Here is a 9818-nt window from a genome sequence, read left to right as displayed (position 1 = left end):
GAGGCAGTAAAGGAAGCTGTATGGCTCAAGAAATTCCTTTATGATCTTGGTGCAGTGAGAATGGAGCAAGTACCCATCACATTGTTTTGCGACAATAGTGGAGTGGTTGTATAATCCAAAGATCCAAGGAATCATAAGAAAGGAAAGCACATTGAGAGAAAATACCACATCATTCGAGACATCATTGCTCGTGGAGATGTAGTAGTTGCAAAGATTGAAAGTGCAAATAATCTAGTAGATCCCTTTACCAAAGCCTTGCCTCAAAGGTCTTTTGAGTCACATTTGGAGGAAATGGGAGTTAGATTAGTGCACAATAGTCTTTAGGGCAAGTGGGAGATTGTTAGGATTAGTGCCCTTAAATCCTATTGTATGATACTATATATGATATTATGTATGACTTAATGTATGATTAATAAAGTTGTTTTTATTATTATCTAAAATAATGGTAACATGAATATTCGGACATTATCATATAGTCCATGAGATGCATAGTATGTGATTTAGTCACAGAAGATATAAGTCACAAGTTCTTTGTAAACTCAGAATTTTTTTTCATAGTCGGTGATGAAATTGGGCATTTCATCTGCGAAAACTATAACATATCAACTAAGATGATTTGTCTTGATCATGGAAATGGAGACTTCTAGTTGATGTATTGATATGTTTTAAGAGTTAAAACATATTAAACTAGACCGCTGTGAGATTTATTATTCTCCTAACGACTGTCAATTGAATAATAAATCTCACGACTTCTATTTACATGAACTCTTAATCCTGAGAGAATAATGGACCTGATCATGAAGTGTAGGTTGCTTTGATATATCAAGAGTGAGATTTAAAGTAACAGTCAAAACCTCAGTATGTTGGGTAGTCACATTTAGTGATGATGAAACATATATTCTCAAGATGAAATTCATAGTCTCTCAACGGAGATATAAAATATTCTTTTGAGATAAGTTTAATGAGTTCAGTTATTCAGAGAGTTAGGCCTAACTACTTTAGTAAGGAATTACTAAAGTGTATATTTATGAAATTGGATTTCATAAATATATGATGACTGACTTAAAAGGATTAAACTAGGTACTCAAGGATTAAGATGTAGTAATCTACAAAGTGGCAGTCTTCATTCATGACTTTGTATTACTACGAATATTTTATGAAGGGGTTGCATATATAATAAAGTCTTGAGATATAATTTATTAATAACGCCTAGAGTGCAATTATATTTATATAGTAGCATTAAATATAATTAATGGCAACTTTGGATTTGTCAAGAGTTGACAAAAAAGCCCAAGGCCCATTGGAGCTAGTGTTTTATTTGTTCCCTTTTGGTCACACTCCAAGCCACATACAAAAGCCTAATTGGAAAGGCCCAAAGGCTAGTCCAATTAGATAATCAGTTATAAGGAGAGAAACAACAACAGGAACATGAAATGGTATGTATGTGAGTGTTAGACACTTTTTCATCTTTCTTGAACATACACATATAATTGATTGAGTGGCCACACTTCTTGGGCTTCAAATGGAATTAGAGTGAAAATTGAGAGTATTCCCAAGTGCCTCTAATCTTTGGTTTTGAATTTCACCGCATCAAGGTACACTCTCTTGTTCTTATATTCTGAAACTTACATAGCACATGTTATCAATTGCGAATGAAGTAGATTCGTTAATTTTCTGCTACGTACATTCATATTTCCATCACATGTGTGCATGATCACTAGGGTTTTGGATTTCCTTTCCTATTTGGAGTGTGTTTTCTACACCAAGACCCTTCTCATGATTCCTTTGACCTAAGGGATTGCTCAAGACAGATTTGAACCTATAATTTCATTCATCAAGGCAAAAGAAAAAAGACAAGATAATATAAAATGCATACATATCTAAATCTCCCATGAGTTGTAAATAAGTACATGTCCTAAAATAAAAGCGAAAATATGAAGCTGTTCTTAAATACAACCTAATGTCTCAAATAAAGAAAAATGTAGAAGATACATGCTAAAAAGAAAAAAAAAGAAAGAAACTAGAAGATGTATGTTTGTCTATTTGCAGGGATGACCTCCGATAATGCCTTTTCCTTGGTTGAGTGCTCGGGGTCGCCTCCGGATCATCATCATCATCATCATCATCATCAGCTTGGGCATACCCACCCGACCCATATATCTGTTTGGAATACTCAGTCAACCTAACTTGAGGTTCCCGACAAGCCAGACTAGCTACTCTTGCTCTGTTACAGTGGGCTGAATTTGAAAATGGACAATGTTATGACAAGCCTAAGGAATGCAAAGAGGAAAGTGTAAAGGATAAGGATAAAGAGAACTTACAGCTTGTGTGCCCTAAGGAAAACGATAACCCATGACATTCGGGTTATGCCCCTTAGGACACTCCCGAGCAAATCCATCATGACCATAAGTGTAGACCGACCAAGGCAAGTGAGGAGAGTTAACAGGGCCACCAACAACTGGACCACCGTACCCTAAAATGTTCATTAGATTTGATTATCACCACATGTAGGATATGCAAGATAATGAGAGAAAAAAAAAGATGGAAATTAGAAAGTACATACCCTGATGGGAAAAGGAGACCAGGCGACCCTCATCAAACTCGTCATAGTCTAGATCACCAAGAAGCTGTTGGGCATAGGCAAATGCCTCCCCTCCCCAACTGGTACCCAGCATCAGACATCGAGAGTAGGGCAAGCATGAATGCGGGAGGATCCATAGGCACCTGAGACTCTTAAGCCAGCAGCCTCAAACAGCTGAGAGGTCTCAAAAGAGACAATGGCAACCGCCTCTAAATCTGGATCAGCAACAGGAGGAACCCTATCCTAAGGTCCCTAAAATATTTGCATGGACACTTATGATTAGAAAGAAACTTTGAAATATGTAATGATAACTGAACAAGAGGATCTCTTTTTACTCACTAAGACAAAGGAAAGGCCATTAAGATAAGCCCGAACTAAAGGGAAGAACCTCAAGTCCACATCCGCACCATGGGATACAAGGCCATAGGACAAGGTGCAACGCTGCAAGAAAAGAGCATAGATACAGTTTGCAAGATGACAATTTCCAAGAAAAATGAACACATATACAGTTTGCAAGATGACAATTTGCAATAAAAAGAGCGCATATATACAATTTACAAGATGATAGTTTACAAGAAAAAGGAACACATATACAGTTTGCAAGAGAAATAGATACAATATGTAAGAGTAAGAAATGCAATTTGTAAGCCTAGATGACACCTTAGACATATGAGACTGATACAGTTTACAAGAGTATGAAGTACAATTTGTAAAACTACATGGGAAAAGAAAAAGAGTCTGACCTCAAGGAGCTTCAAGGCCTCGCTAGCTAGCGCAAAGACTTGGCTCAGTGTGTCCGTGACTGAGTAGAGGTAGGCGAGGCAAGCATAACCCCAATTCACATCTCGAGCCTGCTCAAAGTCTCAGAAGAGAGCTAGCCATCTTAAAGATACCGTCTAACCTTCATTAGCAAAGAGATATGCCCCTAGCAGATACAGTAGAAATGCCTTGGCCATGGGGACGATCATCAGAAGTCATATGAGAAAGAGGCTTGTAGTCCTTCTCTAGATCAAAGTAGCAGATGCGCTCAGTGGTATAGGTATGCCCTAGTAAGTATGTACCCAACTAAATGCCCGACTCACTTTCCAAGTTGATGATGGGCCCGTCAGATCTCAAGCCAGTCATCCGATGAAAGTCATGAGTCACAATGAGCTCCTTCCCAGCAATGTGGAAGGTATGGGTAGTGTCCCACCACCTCTCAGTAAGTGCCTGCACCAGTATGTCACTAGCTGCACCATCAGGAAGTAGATGCATGAGTGGCCCAAAGCCGACCGCATTCACCAAGGCCTTAGTCTCAGCCGTCAAGGTTTGGTATCGTGCAAATAAATGACTAGCACTACCCCTAATCGAGTAAGGTGGTAAACCCTGTAGAAGACAAAATAGGAGCATAAGAATCATTTTGGACAAAAAATAAGTGGAGAAAAAAATCAAATTAGACAAAAAGTATGATTTTAAGCATCAACATGTGTATGCACGGCCTGTGTATGCATACACAAGGTCTATGTATGCGTACGCATGCAGCATGGCCGTGTATGCATACAGCCTAGCCACACATATATACACGACGTATGCGTATGCATGAATGCAGATAGAATGGGTTCTTCGACAGTTTCGGCCTACCATGGATCAAAACTCATTCCAAACATGTTCCTACCCCTCCTAGGACATCAGGTTTTCATCTAAACCCATCCCATAGCAAAACCTAAGCATTTACAAGTCTAAAAACATATTGAAATAGAAGATCAGAGCAAAACTTGAAAATGAGAAAAGTTTGAAAAACTTACCAATCTGGTCCGTGCATTGTCTAAAAGATGATTTTGTGGCCTATAGTGTAGTAGAGGGGACTCGGTTGGCCTTGTGGCTCTAATCCAGTAGGTGAGGTTGAACAATTTGTAGGAAATCAAGTAGGAGGTCTTCATGGTCTTGGGTGCCATTGGAGAAGATGAAAGAGTTTAAGAGAGAAGGAGATTATCTGATTATAAGAGAGTGAAGAATAAAGAGAGGGTAGAGGTTTTTGTAAGTAATGAGAGGAAGTTGAAGAGTTGTAGGGAAAATAAGAGGATGAAGAAGATGAAGTGAATAAAGAAAAAATAAATAAACAGTTGGTAACCGTTGAGAAAACAAAAAATGAAGAGGTGGGAAAGACACCCAGTGACTAAACTACATGTAGTTTAAGCCCCCACTAAATTAAGTGTAGTTTAAATATAAAAAAATAAAAAATTTAGGGTATCCCAAGTAGACTCTCAGAAGGTGGGAAATGCAAGAAAAAAAAAATTCAAAATCATCCCTAGTGGTTCATGAAACATTAAGAGTTACAAAGATGCGCTGAAATGACAAAAATACCCCTTAGCGAGTTGAAAGACATAAAAATCCTAAGAACACTTTCTAGTGGATTAGAAATACCAAGATCCTCCCCAATGGATTAGAAATCACCAAAGAAACTCCCTCGTGAGTTAGAACCACTAACAAAACTCCCTTATTGAATCATAAAAAGCAGAATTTTCCTCCAGCAGATTAGAATCATCAAAGACTTCCCGTAAATCAAGAGTTACCAAGAATTTTCCTTAGCAAATCAGAATCATCAAAGACTTCCCCGTAAGTCAAGAGTTACCAAGAATTTTTCCCAATGGATCAAGATCATCAAGGACACCCCCATGAGTTAGAAACACCAAGAAAACCCCCATGCATGATTAGGAGGCCCCTCGAGTGAGCTTTCCACCCAAGATCACCACCATACTTGTGCATATATCCTTTGGAAATTTAATATGCAGGCATAAACCCCCAAGACAAGTTAGAAGAGAAGAACACAAAATTTGAGTACATATCCTTCTTGGAGTTGAACATATGCACCAGAACTGAGGTGCAAGCCACTTAGAATAGAAAATATTGAGAAAGAGCCATCTAGAATTGAAGAGATCGAGATAAAGACATAAATCATCTTGAGGCAAGAGCCACCTAGAGAATTTTGAGGCAAGAGCCCTAGATGGACACCACAAATATGTATCCTTTTAGCTCGTAGGAGCACCTTGTTTGTTTGAGTGATGGTTGAGGCTGTTGGCCATGTCTGTTTTTCTTTTTAGTGACTCTAGGATAGTGAGTCACTCACCTTTAGCTTGCAATTGGCAAACTAGGTTCTTGGATAGTGAACCTATCATTACTCGTTTCCCGAGTAACACCCCTAGGACTTCGAACATACAAATCCCACATAACTTTGCAGAGTTACACCCCGCCCCATGTATGCGTATTGTTTTTTGTGTGTGTGGGTTGGGCCCAAGCCATACATCGAAACAAAATTTTTTGTCTCTTATTTTTTTGATTCCATTAGCGGAGCTCATGAATCAAAACAAGGGCATCTGTAGACACCACATTTTGTACCCCTTATGACTTAGGCCCCCGTTCCCCAATGATGGTAGTACTCTAAAGCCCAAGGTTGGTTTAGGGTCCAATCTCATGAAAATTGACTTGAGGAAAGTGTTTGTGGAAAATATAACTTATTTTTGGAAAAATAAAACTATTTTTGGAAAAGAAAGGCTGCTGGATACCCTAGAGTGTGTGCACGCATACACGCATATGCGTACGCATACTTAAGCCAAGCGTACACATGCTTATGGCATGTGCACGCATACACAAGCATGTGTACATAGCTAAGGCTCCAGAAACTATGTAAGGAAAGCTTTTTGCACTTAATTCTGGTTTGGCATGAATCCCACATTATCTGGGAGCCGCCCCAAACCCCTATTTTTCAACTATATAAAGCCATAAAAGGTACTTTTTCAATGTAGGATGAAAACAGTGGTAAAACACACAAGATTCACTAGAAAATAGTGAATCAAAGAGGGAGTTTTTCATAAAACATCCCCAAGTAAAATTTTGCTTGATTGCAACCTTTTCTGGTCTTGATCTTTGAGTTCTAAAGTTTACTAATCCATTTTGATTTGGTTGTGAATAGATTAACTGAGGGGAACGGTCAAAATCAAGCTCTAAAGGGTTCTAGTATTGAGGTAAAGGTTTTATCTTTGGCTCTTCACTCTTCTTTGCTTTTCTATGTTTGTTGTTGTTTGTATATATGTTTTAATGCCTTAATATGTCTGTTTTAGTTTGGGTTTACATAGTGTTCACATCTGAGCCATGCTTAAATACCATGAACATGCATATGAATATGAACATGCATTGATGCATAGGTGTTGTGATGCAGAGAGGTAAGTGAGGTAAGTCATGCATAATTACATGAACATGCATTTGACTTGAATGATGAACATGATATGGTTGATGCACCTGAATATGCCTAGTTAAATACCATGGTTTTGGTGCTTGGTTATCTACACTTGCTTTTTTAGATCTGCCTTGTGATGTTTTTGTCCTTGGTAATATATGCTTAATGCCATTATAGATGAATACTAGATTTAGGGATGTTTATACCATGTTGTTTGCTCTTAGATACATGTTAGAGTGTGTGTGAGTTAGAATAGCATGTTAAATGTGCCTTTAATTAGATTAAGATTTAGAACACAATGATTGGAGGCCGACCCACGGATCGGGTAGGGTTAGGTGCCTAACACCTTCCCATTCTCATACCTAAACTCCAAACATGTGCTTTGGTAAAGACTAGTCATTCCACAAAGGGCGCTATATTTATGGTTCCTAGACCTAAACTAGGTGGCGACTCCATTTACACCCTCCACCATGGTCCACCCTAGGCCAATGCGTACTTCCCAAAACAGTCGCAGGCACTTGCGCCCACAATGGTCACCTTGTCTCAAGCATCCATGAGATTTGAAATAACCAAGAGGAGATCCATTGAGGAGGATAGAGAAAGTAGGTGTGGAAATGCATTAATTAACCCATCCAATGAATTTGTCCCTAAACCCATGGCATCTCTAGACTTCAAGAATGAAGCACCACTCAATCTTGTCAAAAGCCTTTTACATATCTATTTTAATTCTCATTTAGCCATCTCTCTCTCTCTCTCTCTCTCTCTCTCTCTCTCTCTCTCTCATGGAATGAAGAATTTCATATGCAACTATGCTATTATCTTAGATTAGCCTACCAAGGATAGATACACTACAGCTTTACTAGAGGGATCTCTAGTCCAAGTAGCTTCAAACTTAAAGAGTTGGGGACCCAAGTTAAGGAGGATAGAGCCATGGTCATAGCTAAGGATAGGGTAGTGTTTTTGGAAGACATTTAGTAAGAGAAGGTTCCAGGAAGAGTTTGCTTTAGCTCTATCAAGTCTTTGCTTAATGTTAACACTAGGATTCCTTTTGTTGGACTAGGTGAAACCCCCCCCCCCCAATAAACCCCAAATCAATAAGCCCATTTGCTTCCATAAGACCACTAAAATCAAGATCAATATCTCTAATCAGAATTCTAAGCATTTTAGTTGCAAAGGCACGGGCTAGGCCTTTACAATACCAAGCTAATATCCTTATGGAGGAGTTGGGGGCATGGAAATACTCGTCTCCTCAATCACAACAAAAGAAAAAGAGATTCCTTCTACATTCTCAAAATAGAAGATTGGCCTACTAGGACCCCAATTTTGGCTTTAAAACGCGTTTTGTCTTTCATTCAAAGCCTCGGGATTGACTATTTTCTTACTCGTAATACCATCATCAATACGCTCTCTGATAGGAATTAGGCTTGCGAAGTGAGTGACTTGGGCACTGATCATCTTCTCATAGTAAGAACGCTTAAGGTTATCGATGAACCACTTGATCATTTCTTCTTCCATCATGGGAGGAAGCACTTATGCGGCTAGCTTGCGCCACCTTTGAGCATACTCACAGAAAGATTCCCCACTCTTCTTTTTTGTCCTCTAAAGAACTGTGCGGTCAGGAGCTATCTCAGTATTGAACCGGTAGTACTCCAAGAATGCATTGGCCATCTCTCTCCAGCTTGAGGTCTTTTCCAATCTCACATACTACAGACACCGCATTTTGTACCCCTTACGCCTCAAGTCCCCGTTCCCCAATGATGCTGAATTTTAAGACCCAAGGTTGGATTAAGGCCCAATCAGATGTTAAATTGACTTGAGAAATGTTAGAATGGAAAAATATAACTTTTAATGAGCAAATAAATCTATTTTTGAAAAAGAAAATCGAAGGAAACCCTCGTTGTGCGCATGCAAGAATCAACCTACACGCGCAGCTTTCTGCATGTGCACGTAGGCACGATATTGCACATGCATGGCAAATTCCAGAAACATAAATAAGGTGTTAGGAAATTTAGATCCCGGTTGATAGAATTAACAAGTTTTAAACCCAAGTTGTTAATTATATTAATTATGAATAATCTTGTTAAAACATACAAACATCAATATCATGTCAATGTCATGCACAACAGAAAAGTAAATGAGACAAGATATGATGACACAGGAAAACCAATGAAACAAACTAGTTTCACAGTAAAAAACCTGGGGGGAAACCTTCCCGAAAAGTAATTCACAATAGTAAAGAGAAGTTTTAGATCTAGTACAAAACCTTTGTTCCTAGACTATACAATCCCTGTAGATGAACTTACAGCAGAAACCTTCTACCACTTCAGAACCTCTAAACTTTTTAATATATGACGCCACCCTTTTGCACGGGTCCCATTACGTGACTAACCAATGATGCACGGCTCCCAGTACGTGACTAACACACCATCTTGAAGAAGATTGTTAGTTGCAAAAGTTCTTCACTTCATCAACAATGAAGATCAAGAAGCACTTGGTTACAAAACCTTAAGGCGCAAAGACGTAGTAGCTTCTTTTAGAGAGAATAAGGCACTCGGTCACTTTTTGCAAGTGTTCTCCTTGTATTCTCTTATGTGACGGCCTTTAAAATAAGCCTTATATATGTCTAAGGTTGTGAGAAAAGAAACCTTACGCATACATGTCAATATGGGCCAAAAATCATATCTGGAAATTTGAATTTCATAATTCTCGATAAATACATCTATCAAGTAGCTGTCGAGACCTTGATAGACAGTATCTGTCGAGAGCTATTGAGACTCATTAAACCTTGATAGATATTATCTGTCGAGAGCTGTCAGGAATCTGTCCAACTTTAATGAACAACCCTTCTTCACTTATTTCTTGGTCTAATCTTCATGACTTTAATACTTGACTTGAACAATATGATTCTTGAAGTATTAAACACATCCTAGATCTACCCAATACAAGTAAAGTGTATTTTGTCAAAGGATTAGTCAATTTTATATTGACATATGTTCCTAACATGATTCACATATGTCCTAACAC

This window comes from Quercus robur, chromosome 5 (genome assembly GCF_932294415.1).
Source record: "Quercus robur chromosome 5, dhQueRobu3.1, whole genome shotgun sequence".
In the NCBI taxonomy this organism is placed as follows: domain Eukaryota; kingdom Viridiplantae; phylum Streptophyta; class Magnoliopsida; order Fagales; family Fagaceae; genus Quercus; species Quercus robur.
The sequence above is the reverse complement of the archived record's forward strand: the minus strand, read 5'-3'. Positions refer to the sequence as shown.